Source organism: Camelus ferus, chromosome 10 (assembly GCF_009834535.1).
Source record: "Camelus ferus isolate YT-003-E chromosome 10, BCGSAC_Cfer_1.0, whole genome shotgun sequence".
Classification (NCBI taxonomy): Eukaryota; Metazoa; Chordata; class Mammalia; order Artiodactyla; family Camelidae; genus Camelus; species Camelus ferus.
Genome location: NC_045705.1, coordinates 19,663,034 through 19,675,121, shown reverse-complemented (window position 1 = coordinate 19,675,121; position 12,088 = coordinate 19,663,034). Strand labels below are relative to the sequence as shown.

The window sequence follows — 12,088 nt, the reverse complement described above, 5'->3', positions numbered from 1 at the left end:
CCAGGGGGTTGACATCTTAAACCTTTGGCTTAAATCTAGCTTGTGTGTCTTTGGGAAAATCCCTTAATTTCTCCAAGCCTTAGTTTCCTCATCTTTACATTGAGGCATAGGGGAGCTATGAAAATCAAGTGAATAAACACAGGTAAACTGCCTAGCGCATGGTAGGTGCTAAATCAGTGCTAGCTTCCTTATCCTCTTAAGAGAGAGAGAATTATTTCGGGGTAGTCAGGGGCAGTGACAGTTAAACCTATAAGAAAAATTGCAGCACCCCTGTTACAATGTGCATCTTTCCATGATGACTTCCTTGTGTTCTGGGTTTGCAGGCATGCGTTTAATTGCAGGGGCAGCAAACCTATAACAAGAGCCACCCACCTTTGCAAAGTGACCTGGGAGAGCTTCCCCCATCACTCTCCTTCTGCCGTTGTTTCAGGGCATTGATAGGAGCAGGATTGCCATGCCTAGTAGCCTCTGAAGGAGACTCCTTTTGTCCTGCCATGGAGCTCCGAGCCCACCTGGGTCATCCCTGAATTGATCATAGTAACGCTGGATGCTAGGTGCCCTTCCCTGTGTGGTCCCCTTGGGAAAAGGCATAGACAGTATGAGAACAAAGATGCAACAGACGTCTCAGGAACAAAGGAAAGAGGTGACACAACCCTGCTCTTCTGCTTGACTTGAAGACGTTCAGTTTATGTCTCTTGTCCTCATGCATAGCTTTTCAGAAACTTTATTTGCTTTATTTCTCTCTAATTCAAAACTGTCAGTCCATATTTTCAAAAGGAAATTTCCTTTTTGCAGGTATCTGGGAAAATGTAAAGATTTCCAGCTATATATTCTGCCCGATTCAACATTCTTGAAAAAGTCTCTCTTGATTTGGGAATGGAGAAACTAGCCTTAGATCTGTTTTTGTTTTTGTTTTTTTTTTTTTTCCAGCACAGGGGCTAATAGAAAACCACATTGCTTGATGGTGTAGCTTCCCTGCACTGACTTCTCATCTCACGTGGGATTCACAAAGTCACTGATGTGCACTCAACGAGAGGCAGCTGTGTTCCCTGATGGTGCTGGGTGCCATCAGGGGAGATAGGTCAATGCAGCCTGCTCTCAAGGAGGGGAGAGAGCATATAACTTTGAGGAGGCTTATGCTCTCACTAGATCCAACTTTCGTCCCATGGCACCCTGTGACCAGGTGGCCATGTAAGCTACCATCCATAATGGGACACTTTGAACGTGAAAGTAGATGCTCGTAATAATTGTATCAGGACAACAGATGTAACCCACCCTACTTAGTATTAAAAACTAAGTGCTTAGTAAGTCTGAATAGACTAAGTGAATGAAGACCTGATTTCTTTCTTTCTTTCTCTTAAGTATTTAGATTTTGCTCTAATTTCAACAGAGAAAAGTGGGGATGGAGTGGAGTGGCTAGGACTTGATCTAAACATTGGGCTGACTACAGTCACAGGTGGACAGACCTTTAATACCTAGCAAAACGGGGTGCATTTTGGGCTGAGTCAACCAGATAGCCACAGAATTGGAATAAGAGGTCCTGCAGTGCTCTGGCCTTAGAACAGTGGGCTCAGAGGTGGATGACTAAAAAGAGCAATGAACTTCTGTTGATCTAAATATGAAATTCTTTGTGCCCATGAGTTCTAGAAGCATTGGCCATTAGGACCCCACTCCAAAGTCCACCAGCCAGAAAGCTCCAAGAAGTTCAATGATGCCACAAGCACAAGACAAGTTTAACAAGCGACTGAGCATTTCTTCCCTGGTTTTGGATAACAGTTTTTGTTAAGTGACATTCTGTTTCAAAGTCTTGTCCATCCATCAATCCTTGTCCATCCTTCTGTCGCCTTCCCAAGTCAGCAGTGCCTCTTCCCAGCCCACCTGGCACCAGATGTTCTGTCAGCCACCACTGTGTGTCCCGTGTCCTCCGAGTGGCAGAATGCGAAATCTCAGGCGACATTCACCTGGAAGCGCTTAGCCCTCAACAGCTGCAGCGCCTTGATTACCTTGCCCGCCTCGGCAGCTCGGTGCCGCCACCGTATCAATTGCTTGTCAATTCGGTTTAGCCATGACTTTGACTGACTGGATTGAGGGGAGTGGAAGTGGGGTGTAGGCGAATGGTTAAAATTAATTGCTACATAAGAAAAAATTGAAAGATAATTATTCCTGCTTTCCTGTCAGTGCTCGAGGGTAGATGACCTCATTAACTTGCAGCTTGTACACAATTCAATTACTAGGAGATGGAAAATACATTTTTAATTACCTCGGTGGCCTGCGTACCATTTATCTCCATTTGCATGGCCTTTTTTTTTTTTAAAGCTGTTGTGCTCTGAAGAAGTAGCACCATCTTAGGGAAGTTGTCATGAAAGCTGGTTCCTGGCTTCTATTATTCCTATTTAAGGTGGAGTATTAAATGTGTGAGATTAACTCCTAGATGTCAGGTAAGTTGCAAGGCAACTCTTGCAGTAGTAATATGTTTTTAATTAGCTTCTTATATCAGAAAATTCCCAGCTTCTAGTGAGTGAGAATTAAGAAGGATAATATTGTGTATTTGATTTCCAGTCATTGAAAGGAAAAATTAAAAACCAATGAAAGCATGGGAATCAGGGTGGTGGGCCAGTATCAACATCTATATGGATCCCAAAGAAGAATTCAGTCCTATTTTGATACCTGTTATATCACTGATTGAATTAAATGATGATTTAATTACTTAAGTGTATTGCTTGCCATTTTTCTTTTTCTTAAAATTCCGTGCACAACTTAGGAAACAGTCTAAGCTGTGGGTGATTTTGCAGTGGTACCTGTGTGGGTGTTGCCTGCTGTCCCTCTCAGGATTGGTTGTATTCTGGAGAGTAGCTGTCACCTCTCTGCATCTCTGTCTCCTGTCCCCGAAGTGCCCTGAGCATGGGTTCCTACACACTCTGACACAGGGTAGATGTGATACCCTTGGATAAAACTGTATGTGTGGGACCTGCTCCCACCACACATAGTCACACAACCATGGATTGTTCCCTCTACAAATACAAAACTTGAAGAGGCAAGTCTACATTATACTTGTAAAGTGTCTTTAGGCCGTATATTTGGAAATTTGGGAGTCATATTTGCAAAGGCAGCTTATTTGTTTGTGAAGTCGTTGGATATTGTTGATTAATTATGATGATGAGGTATCTTATATAGTAGGAATAACAAGAATACGTAGTATATTCTGAAGGATTTGGATGACTTTTGAATTGACCCGCTATTGCATCTATTTGGATGTAGCATCACAATCAAAATATTGCTCTTGAATAATACAAGAAATGCCTAAATAGCACAGTGAGACAGATGTTAATTCGGCCAACACCAGATTTGTAAAGGAGATCCTTCCTCTCTTTCAGCCTCCTTCTCTCTAGGCGTTCATGCATGAGCTCAAGAACATTGACTGAACTCTAGCTGAGCGTGGGATGAATAAGAGACACTCCTGTTTCCACGGAGCTCATGGTCTAGCAGGGGAAATTGACATGTAAATCAGTAACTAACAATGTCACATGATTAGTGTGGCAGTGAAATCTTCACCTGTGACTAAGAAGAGGCTCTGATCGAGTTTTTACAAGGTGTTCGGGAAGGCTATCTGTTCCAACCCAGCTTATTTTGTTTCTAGCTCATGGTCCAGGGGAGACTTTCTAATTTTATTGAGAGATCTATGGTTAGCTCTCTGAAAGACGGGCCCAGAGAATAAGTGACTTTAAGAAGTTGGGAGGTGGGACATGTGTTTTGAAAAGGGGCCAGATCTGAAATGTCACTCCCCTAGAGATTCCTTGGGATCCCTGAGGACCTTGTCTGTACAGTTATGAGAATTTGTTGCTGGAGGAGCCATGTAGGTTGTTCATGGTTCTATCCAGAGGTGTGCTTTAAATGTTTAACAACTGAAAACATTTTTTTCCTTCAGAAAAAAAAAATTTCTTATAAATTTTACTGACATAGACAATGTATAGCTCACAACTTACAAATATTATTAAACGATATAACACATTTTATTGTAAACCTCATAGAGTCAACTGATTATTACAGAGTGCTTTTGTTGATTTTTGCTGAACTCTTGTATCTGCAGCCCAGCTGTGGTTGCAGTCCAACCATAATTTTGCAAAATCAGACCTGCAGATAAATGCCTGATTACAATCTGACTCAGCAAAGAAGTTGCTCACATCATTGATGAATGAGTGCAGTTCCAACAGGAATGACACAACGAAGACATAGGTCAGAACCTTACTCATTTATCAGTGGCATGAGATACTTCTTTAGTGAAGCAGATAATAGCTACTGAAAGAATATTTTTTCATCTTTGTTGTACTACTCTTAGTGTAACAGCCAAAGATGGCACAGTTTAAGTTTAATCTATATTATTAACATTTTCTTCATCACCTTCTTAAGTCTAAACAATCAACAAAACAATAAATCAAGCCTTGATTCATAGCCTTTGCTAATTTCTGTGGTGCAAATACTCCCACCATAGCCAGTTTCAGGCTCCCAACAAGATGTCATGGAGTGCAGAGTTGGAAAGAGATATGCAGGAGTGTTTCTACCACACATGTGAGAGCACAGTTAGTAGGAAAATGTAGTAAATTAGTGAGGATGTGATGAGTTTTGAATAGCACATTTATTACCTTCATTTTTGATGTAATTTATCTGTCACAGTTGCCACCTATTACCTCACATTTGACACCTTCCTGGATGGAGGTTTTCATTCCAGTCCCAGAATCTTTGGAAGACCTCTCTCAACACATATGCTTTCTCTATGAAGATTAATAAACTGGTTCCTTACAAGGACAGAATCATATAGACATAAAGATTAAAGAAGGTTTTGGAGTCAGACAGACCAGAATTCGAAACCCGGCTCTGTCACTCACTGGTCATTAGGAATTGGGCTGGTGACTTATATCTCTGGGCCTCTGTTTTCTTGACGGTAAAGTAGAAATAATGGTTGCTAACTTTCACAGTTTTTGAAGGGTTAAAGGAGGTAATTTGAAGGTGTCTAGCACAGAGCCCTGCGTGGAAACAGTGCATAAGAAGTGGCAGCTTAGTGTTGAAGAATAGCCTATACACATTGGGTCTGAACTGAACTCAAATACTTTTTTCCCCATTAAATGAAACAGTGGTGATGGAATGGAGAGGTTGAGAGGCATGTGCTCCAGCAGACAGGGCCTGGGTGAGGATTCAGTCTGTACCTTCTGATACCCAACCTTGAATTCTGTGTCTAGAAACAAGCCAGGTCACAGAAATAAGAGCCAGGTATTGCAGCCAGCCGTGTACTTGTTCTGGGTCTTTATTCTGGGTGGGAGGAACATTTAAAACTGACTTCTTGTTTTTTTTTTCCTTACTTCAAAAATAATAAATGTTTATTGTAGAAACTTCAGAAAATAGAGAGAGGCCAAAACCACCAGTCGGTCCACACTCATCAATAATCATATAACCTCTATGAGCACCCTGGTGTTTTTCTCCATATATTACTCTGTTTTCCTTTTGCAAGAATTGAATAATACTCTAACACTATTTCGTAATTTGATTTCTTTTACTTAACAAATATCATGGATATCTTTCAATCTTGTAAGTATTCTTCCCCAATATTAATTTTAATAGCTTTCTAGTGTGTGATTGTAGGAAGGTACCTTAATATATTTACTAAGCACACTGCTATTGGACATTTGTTATGATAACACTTTCCGTAATCAGATCTCTTCTTCAGAAGGAGAATTTTCCAGGTCCAAAGGAATGCACATTTCACATTTTATATTAAAACCAAACAGCCTCATTTTGAGGCTCTTCTGGCCTCATCTTCTGGAGGAAAGGCAGTGTTCACACCTGGCTCACTAGAAGGAGTTTCAGACTCAGCGAGGCTGGGGGGTACAAGCCCTGCTCTCGCTTCCATCATCTTCCCCAGGATGACCAGAGAAACAAAGGCTACTTGAGCTTTGACTGCTGGTCTGGGGGCTCCTCGTCCCTGAAATGGCCCCTCTGTGCCCACGCATTCCTCACTGTGCTCATGACATAAGGACAAACATACCTCATTCTACGCGGTTCTGCCTCTGCTGTCTTCTGTCCTCCTGGTTAAATCACAAATCCCAGGACCCTCTCTAACATGCATCTTCAGCAAAACCTTCCCCTGTTTCACGTGGTTGGTTCCATTTGTCTGTTTCTGCACTCGCGTTTACCCTACTCACCTGCACTTCTGCTGTTTGGTGCAGTAAGTGTGGAATCAGGGCAGTGTCGTGATGTCCAGTTTGTTTTCATTACGCCACTGCCAGCCAGAAAGCCTTGTGCACAGTAAATGATTAGTATGTGCCTATGTAGTATGATTGGTTGATGGTTAAAGGGAGGTATGAACCTGATGTGTTATGGTACTTATTTTTTTAAAGCAGTTTATTCCAATAAACCCTTACCTGGAACTGCCCTTCCTTTACAAAGCAGATTAAAATGGAGTGCTGGTTGATGTGAGGTCAGAAGCCCAGAGCCTTGTCCCACCCAGGCACATCCATAGAACCCTGGGGATCCTTCCTGGACTTGAATCAGAAACCTGGCTTTGAACCCTTGCTCTGCTGCTATGTGACCTTGCACAAGGATCATATGCAGCTTGGCTATGTTAATCCCTACCTCCCAGGATGGTTGGGAGGATTTACCAGAGACACAAGCACAGTGCCTGGTGTCTAGTGAGCACTCAGAAAATGTCACCTTATTCATTTCACTCTCTCCAATTCTCCCTGACTTGGCTCTCTCTTATTCTCTTTGCTTGCCTAACAAAGCTTCTCAGTCTAGATTTCTAAATGGAATGGGCCCATCCGGTTCACATACTGGTGCTGCCCAACCTCTCCTGCCATTGTAGTGCAGGAAATCCACCTCCCACTGTGACCCTGTCCAGCCCTGAACAAGTCTCCAGTTCAGGGGTTCTTCTGTGTCTGATGGAGATGTTGAAGCTCTGGGTGGAAGCACGGGAGTTTCCAGTGCCCCGGTTCATCTCTAGCTCTTACTGTTTTTACTTTTAAGGTTTAAGTGTCCCTTCTGACTTAGAGACGAGGCCATCTTGAGGGGCTTGTGAGCCAGATACTACTTCTGTTGGTGGATAGTAAGTGTCCCTGACAAGGGCTTCTGTCGCTGGCAGTTTGGTGTAGTGGTTAAGGATAGAGGCTTTGGGATCAGAAAGCCTGAGTTCAAATCATGACTGCGTGTCTTAGACCCGTGCCTTTGTGTAAGTCACCTAAGCGTCCCACGCATCAGTTCCTTCAACTGCAAAGTAACGATTATAATAGTAATAATGCAGACCTTGCGAGGTTGTTGGGGGAATAATATGGAAAAAAATATGTAAAATGTTTAACAAATAACTACCATTCTTTCAAAATGTAATCATATTTCAAACAAATTAATACAGACTCCTATTCAAACTAAATGACAACCTTCACATACCTAATCAATGCACCCAGATGACCCAGAGGAGGTGGGACCATGTGGAGGTGCGCTTGGAACAAGGCCTTGCATATATCCAGTGTTAACTGTTACTATTCTCCAAATGCTTATTAAGAACTTAATAGTGATACATTATAATGCAATACAATGAATAATTACACTATACAATAAATAATTGTAGTGGATTCAAATATATATAATACAATATAAATAATTGTATTATACAATAAACAATTGTAGAATTGAATTAATCAAAAGATGCTCAAACACACTAGTAATAAAAAATGGGGATTAAAACAATGCAACGTTACTTTTTATATTCTTTCATTTTAGCCAGGATTAAAAACAATGTTAGTTCTAATGTTGGTGAGGACCCTGGGAAACAGGCACTGTTTTGCACTGTTGCTGGGAGTAGCTAAAACTGACATTAAATATACCCTTTTGAACTAACATACTACTTTTCAGAATTTATCTTAGGAAAATTATCATTTTTCTAAGCTGTAATTTCAAGGCTTTTCATTGTAGCATTTCTTGTGATTATTAAAAAAATGTGAAACAACTTAAAGGTCCATCAGTACAGGAATGATTAAATAAATTTTGATATTCTAATACTATGCTGCCATTAACAATTATAATATAAATTTGTATTTCTTTATGTAGTGCATAATTTATTAAGTGACAAGAGTAGTTACAGAACAACATGTTATGGCATGATTCCTTACCTATTTTAAAATATGTCTCATATATATGTGTATGCACATGTATATGCATGTGTGTGTTGTGTGCAAACTGAAAATTCTGGAAGTGTACACATGAAAAATTGAACAATAGGGGAGTTTTAGAAGATGCACTTTAGTCTTGACACAAATCTTTGGAATTTGAAGTTTTTACAATAAATATGTAATAATGGTATAAACAGAAGAAAAAATAAAATTATTTTCTCTCATTCATTAACGAAAAAGGAACCTATTGTTTACCAAGGGAGTGATTAAGACAAGCACTCAATTTCCAGGCTAGAGAAAACTATGGGAGATGGACAGTGGTGTGCAGTGGAAACTAAAATGATGAGAGAATTATTCCAACTATGTGGGGGAGGGGCTTCGTAGAGGAAGGGATGTTTGAACTTAGCCTTGAAGGATGAGAATCACTTGGACGTAGGAAAAAGCTTTGGGATTGATAAAGTCAACCATGCATAAGCTACTTATTGTCTGAACTAAAGTAATGGGCTCCCCCCACCCCAGAATTGCCCCTCAGAAAAGAAGTTGCCTGATATTCAAGTCTTTCAAGTTCCCTCATGTTATGGGATTCTCCTTCAGTTGTTTTACTTTGAAAAATCACATTAGCCTGAACTGACCTAAATCAACCTTAGTTTCCAACGCTTAGAGAGGTTCCCAGCACTGATTTAGGAATTATTCCTTTGGGTATGACTTCACAATGGCAAGAGTTAGAATTTGTCATAAACGCACCTTTTAGAAACCACTTTACAAAGCACTATGGTTACACTGTGAAGGTCATGAATATATAATAAGTACGAATAAATGAAAAAAAAACTAACAGTTATAATGGTATGTGAAAATAGTGCCGTGGTTTAGGATAAAATTTTCATGTTAGCATCATATACAGATTCAGAAGTGCTGCATTTCAAATAATTTAGATCAAAATGAAGATGAAGTTCTCCTGAAAACTGACTCAAAAAAAGCTCTAGGTGATGAAGACTGATGTTAGAATAAACTTACTTCATGAAATGTAGGAATGGAAAAGGCATTATTTCTAAGTCAATGTGATTGTTTTTTATATATGTGATTTGGAGCAGGCGTGGCTCCTTCTGAGGGCTGTGAGGGAGAATCCACCCGCGCCTCCCCCAGCTTCTGGTGGTTTGCTGGCAATCTTTGCTGTTCCTTGTCCTATAGAAGCATCATCCTGATCTCTGGCTTCGTCTTCACCTAGCATTCTCCCTGTGTGCCTGTCTGTCTCCAAATTTCCCCCTTTTGTAAGGACACCAGTCAGATGGGAGTAGATGACCTCATTTAAACTAGATTACCTCTGTAAAAAGCCTACCTTTAATTAAGGTTACAGTCTTTGTACTGGGAGTTAAGATGTCAGCATATGAATCTGGACAGGGGACACAGTTCAGCCCATAGCAGCAGGTCTACTGTTGTCCTACAGATGAGAACGTGGAGACTTGAAGTTGCACAATTGGAAAGCTGTAGAACCAGGAATTGAACCTCGCATGGTCTGGAGCCAGCCCCTTTCACCTGCTCTGCTGTGCAAGGCTGCCTTCCTGGTCTGTGTGCTGACGGATGCTGCCTTATAGAAATCCTCTCAGCAGCCACAGGGTCTGCAAGGTTTTATCTGAAGTGTTGACGCTACAGTTAAACTCCTTCATCCTGATGGCTTTATGTCCAGTTGTGAACCATGGTACAGACAGATAAGCTTTGATGTTTGTGAACTAGTTTTCACCCTTGTGGAATCTGGTAGCTAAAACCTGAGGTTGTGGTCCTTTCCTTTGTTCATTTACTATTTATTAAGCACCTGCTGTAGGTAGGTAATGCTGGGAAAATATAAAAAGACAGGCCCCTGGCCTTCATCCATTCCTGGTGCTAGTCTGAGATGTGTATAATCAGATTGAAATTTTAAATAGGAAGCCCACATGGGAGAATAAATTTGGCTTAGAAACCGTGGAAGAACTTTTGATTTTTAATTTGTTTCAGAAAAAGAAACCCACCCCAGCCTCAGTGCTCTGGAGCTTCCTCTGGCTTGACAGTGCTTCTTTGAAGAACAGACGATTCAGGGAGGAAATCGTGATGCCGTTCGGGATTCTGAAAGAGCCAGCAGGCTGTCACTAGTTTTAAGATGGAGGGATGACAGCCATTCAGTGAACTGGGTCCAGCTCTGTGCTGGCAGCTTGATCTACACGGTCTCATTTCATCGAATTCTTGCAACAACTGCTGTCCTCGGTGCTGTGTTCTCCATCTTATAGACGAAGAAACTGAGTTCTAACGAGGTAGGAGGCACGGTGAGTGCAATCATTCATTCCACAGATGTCTCCTGGGCACCCCCTCTTTTCAGACACTGAGTGTGCAGTGGTTGTGGCACAGGCCAGGTCCCTGCCCTCCTGGGGTGCACAGACACAGACCACTGGCAGAACGGAGAGTGGAATCTGGCTCTGCCCATTACAAAGCCTATGCGCTTAACCGAGGTGCAGGGAGAAATGCTGTTCAAGTTAAAAAGAAGGTAGATAGGATAAATCCCAGTGAAGCTCCATAGGTTGGATTAAAAAATCATTGGACCGTCCAAAATGGCATTATCTTGCTCGCAATTTCTGCCAACACCATGGAACTACAATCTAACCCCGCCATAATGCCTTCGGTGGGGTCCAAAACTCCACCCCGTAAAATGTGGGGTCACTTTATTGCTTATTGAAAAGTAAACGGAAAAGCTGGGGTGAGTTTGCTGTCAATTGTTGATTACCTTTTCTCCAAATTAGCATTGTCTTGGGATTTGGGACCACAGGGTTTCACTGTAGTTTTTCTAAAATCATGAGCAGTACTCAGAGAAACATGGTCTAGTTGAACATTCCACTTCTATCAATGTGTTACTGTTGTAAGTGTACCCCTCAAATCTTGTTTCTTTTTATTTTTCTTATGGCTCTGACCCAGAGTCTCTCAACATCAGCTATTGACATTTTAGGCATGATAATTCTTTATTGTGGACAGGCTGTTGTCTTGTGCATTGCAGGACATTTAGCACATCCTTGACCTATACCCTCTAGATGTCAGTAACACATTCCCCCAGTTGTGACAAGCAAAAATGTGTCCAGACATTGCCAAGTGTCCCCTGTGGGCAAAACAGCCCCCCAGGGCTGGGGTGGGGAACTGCTTCTCTAGCCCCACGGTGCTTTGCATTATCGGAAGGCCAGTCAAGCAGCAAACGTCTATTGGGTTTTACTGTGCTGTGTACAAGGCATTGTACCAGAAGACACTAGGCCCATGACATGACTGGAGTTGTGCTGGGGAGACAGGGCATGGGCTTGAAGGCAGAGAAGGAAACAGGAGATCAGAGAAGTCACAGGTGGTGAGCAGTGCCTGCTGAGGGAGGCTTCAAGCAGAAGGTGAGTGTGGCTAGACCTTGAAGGATGTGGGCACAGGGCGTGGGAGAGTGTGAGCAGGAATGCTCCAGGCCTGTTTGGGTCCCAGGAGCGCTACGTGTGGAACAGAAGTAGGAGAGCAAGCAGGGCAGGGAGGCCGGGGTCAGAGAGTCTTGGATGGCTGCACACAGCCAGAGGGGACAGTTAACAGAGGCTTCTTGTCAGGATGCGGGATCTGTAGGTAGGCAGGAAATCCTATGGGATGCACCATTGTCCTGAGTCCAAGGCCTTTCCCTCGGTGCCTGGAGTTTGAGGTCTCTACCCCTGTTCTCTGCCAACAAGAGAGATGCGGCCCCTCTGTGTTCTCTGCATCTCTGGATGGTTTCTTCTTCCTGCCCCTCATCCCCATCGGTTTGTTTCTCTCCGATGTTTTCTGTTCACATTCTAGAGCGAGACTTTGAGTCTAACTGACTTAACTAGTTCCTGTTATCCTCACTGGGCAGAGGTCCCGCACTGGCCACATCACAGGTCATGGTCAGCCTATAGCTGGGCTGCTTTTGAGTCAGGTGC

The 12,088-nt window shown here is 42.3% G+C and overlaps 1 long non-coding RNA gene across 3 annotated transcripts in view; it reads left to right on the top strand.

The window, feature by feature from the left end:
- Positions 1-12,088, top strand: part of LOC116666337 — a 175,226-nt gene that overhangs the window by 89,735 nt on the left and 73,403 nt on the right. For 2 of the 3 annotated variants that reach the window (XR_004323134.1, XR_004323136.1), the window contains one exon: positions 10,143-11,007. This is a non-coding gene — a long non-coding RNA (uncharacterized LOC116666337). Of the gene's footprint in view, positions 1-10,142; positions 11,008-12,088 lie in introns of those variants that run through there. The other variant, XR_004323135.1, reaches the window with a different exon arrangement.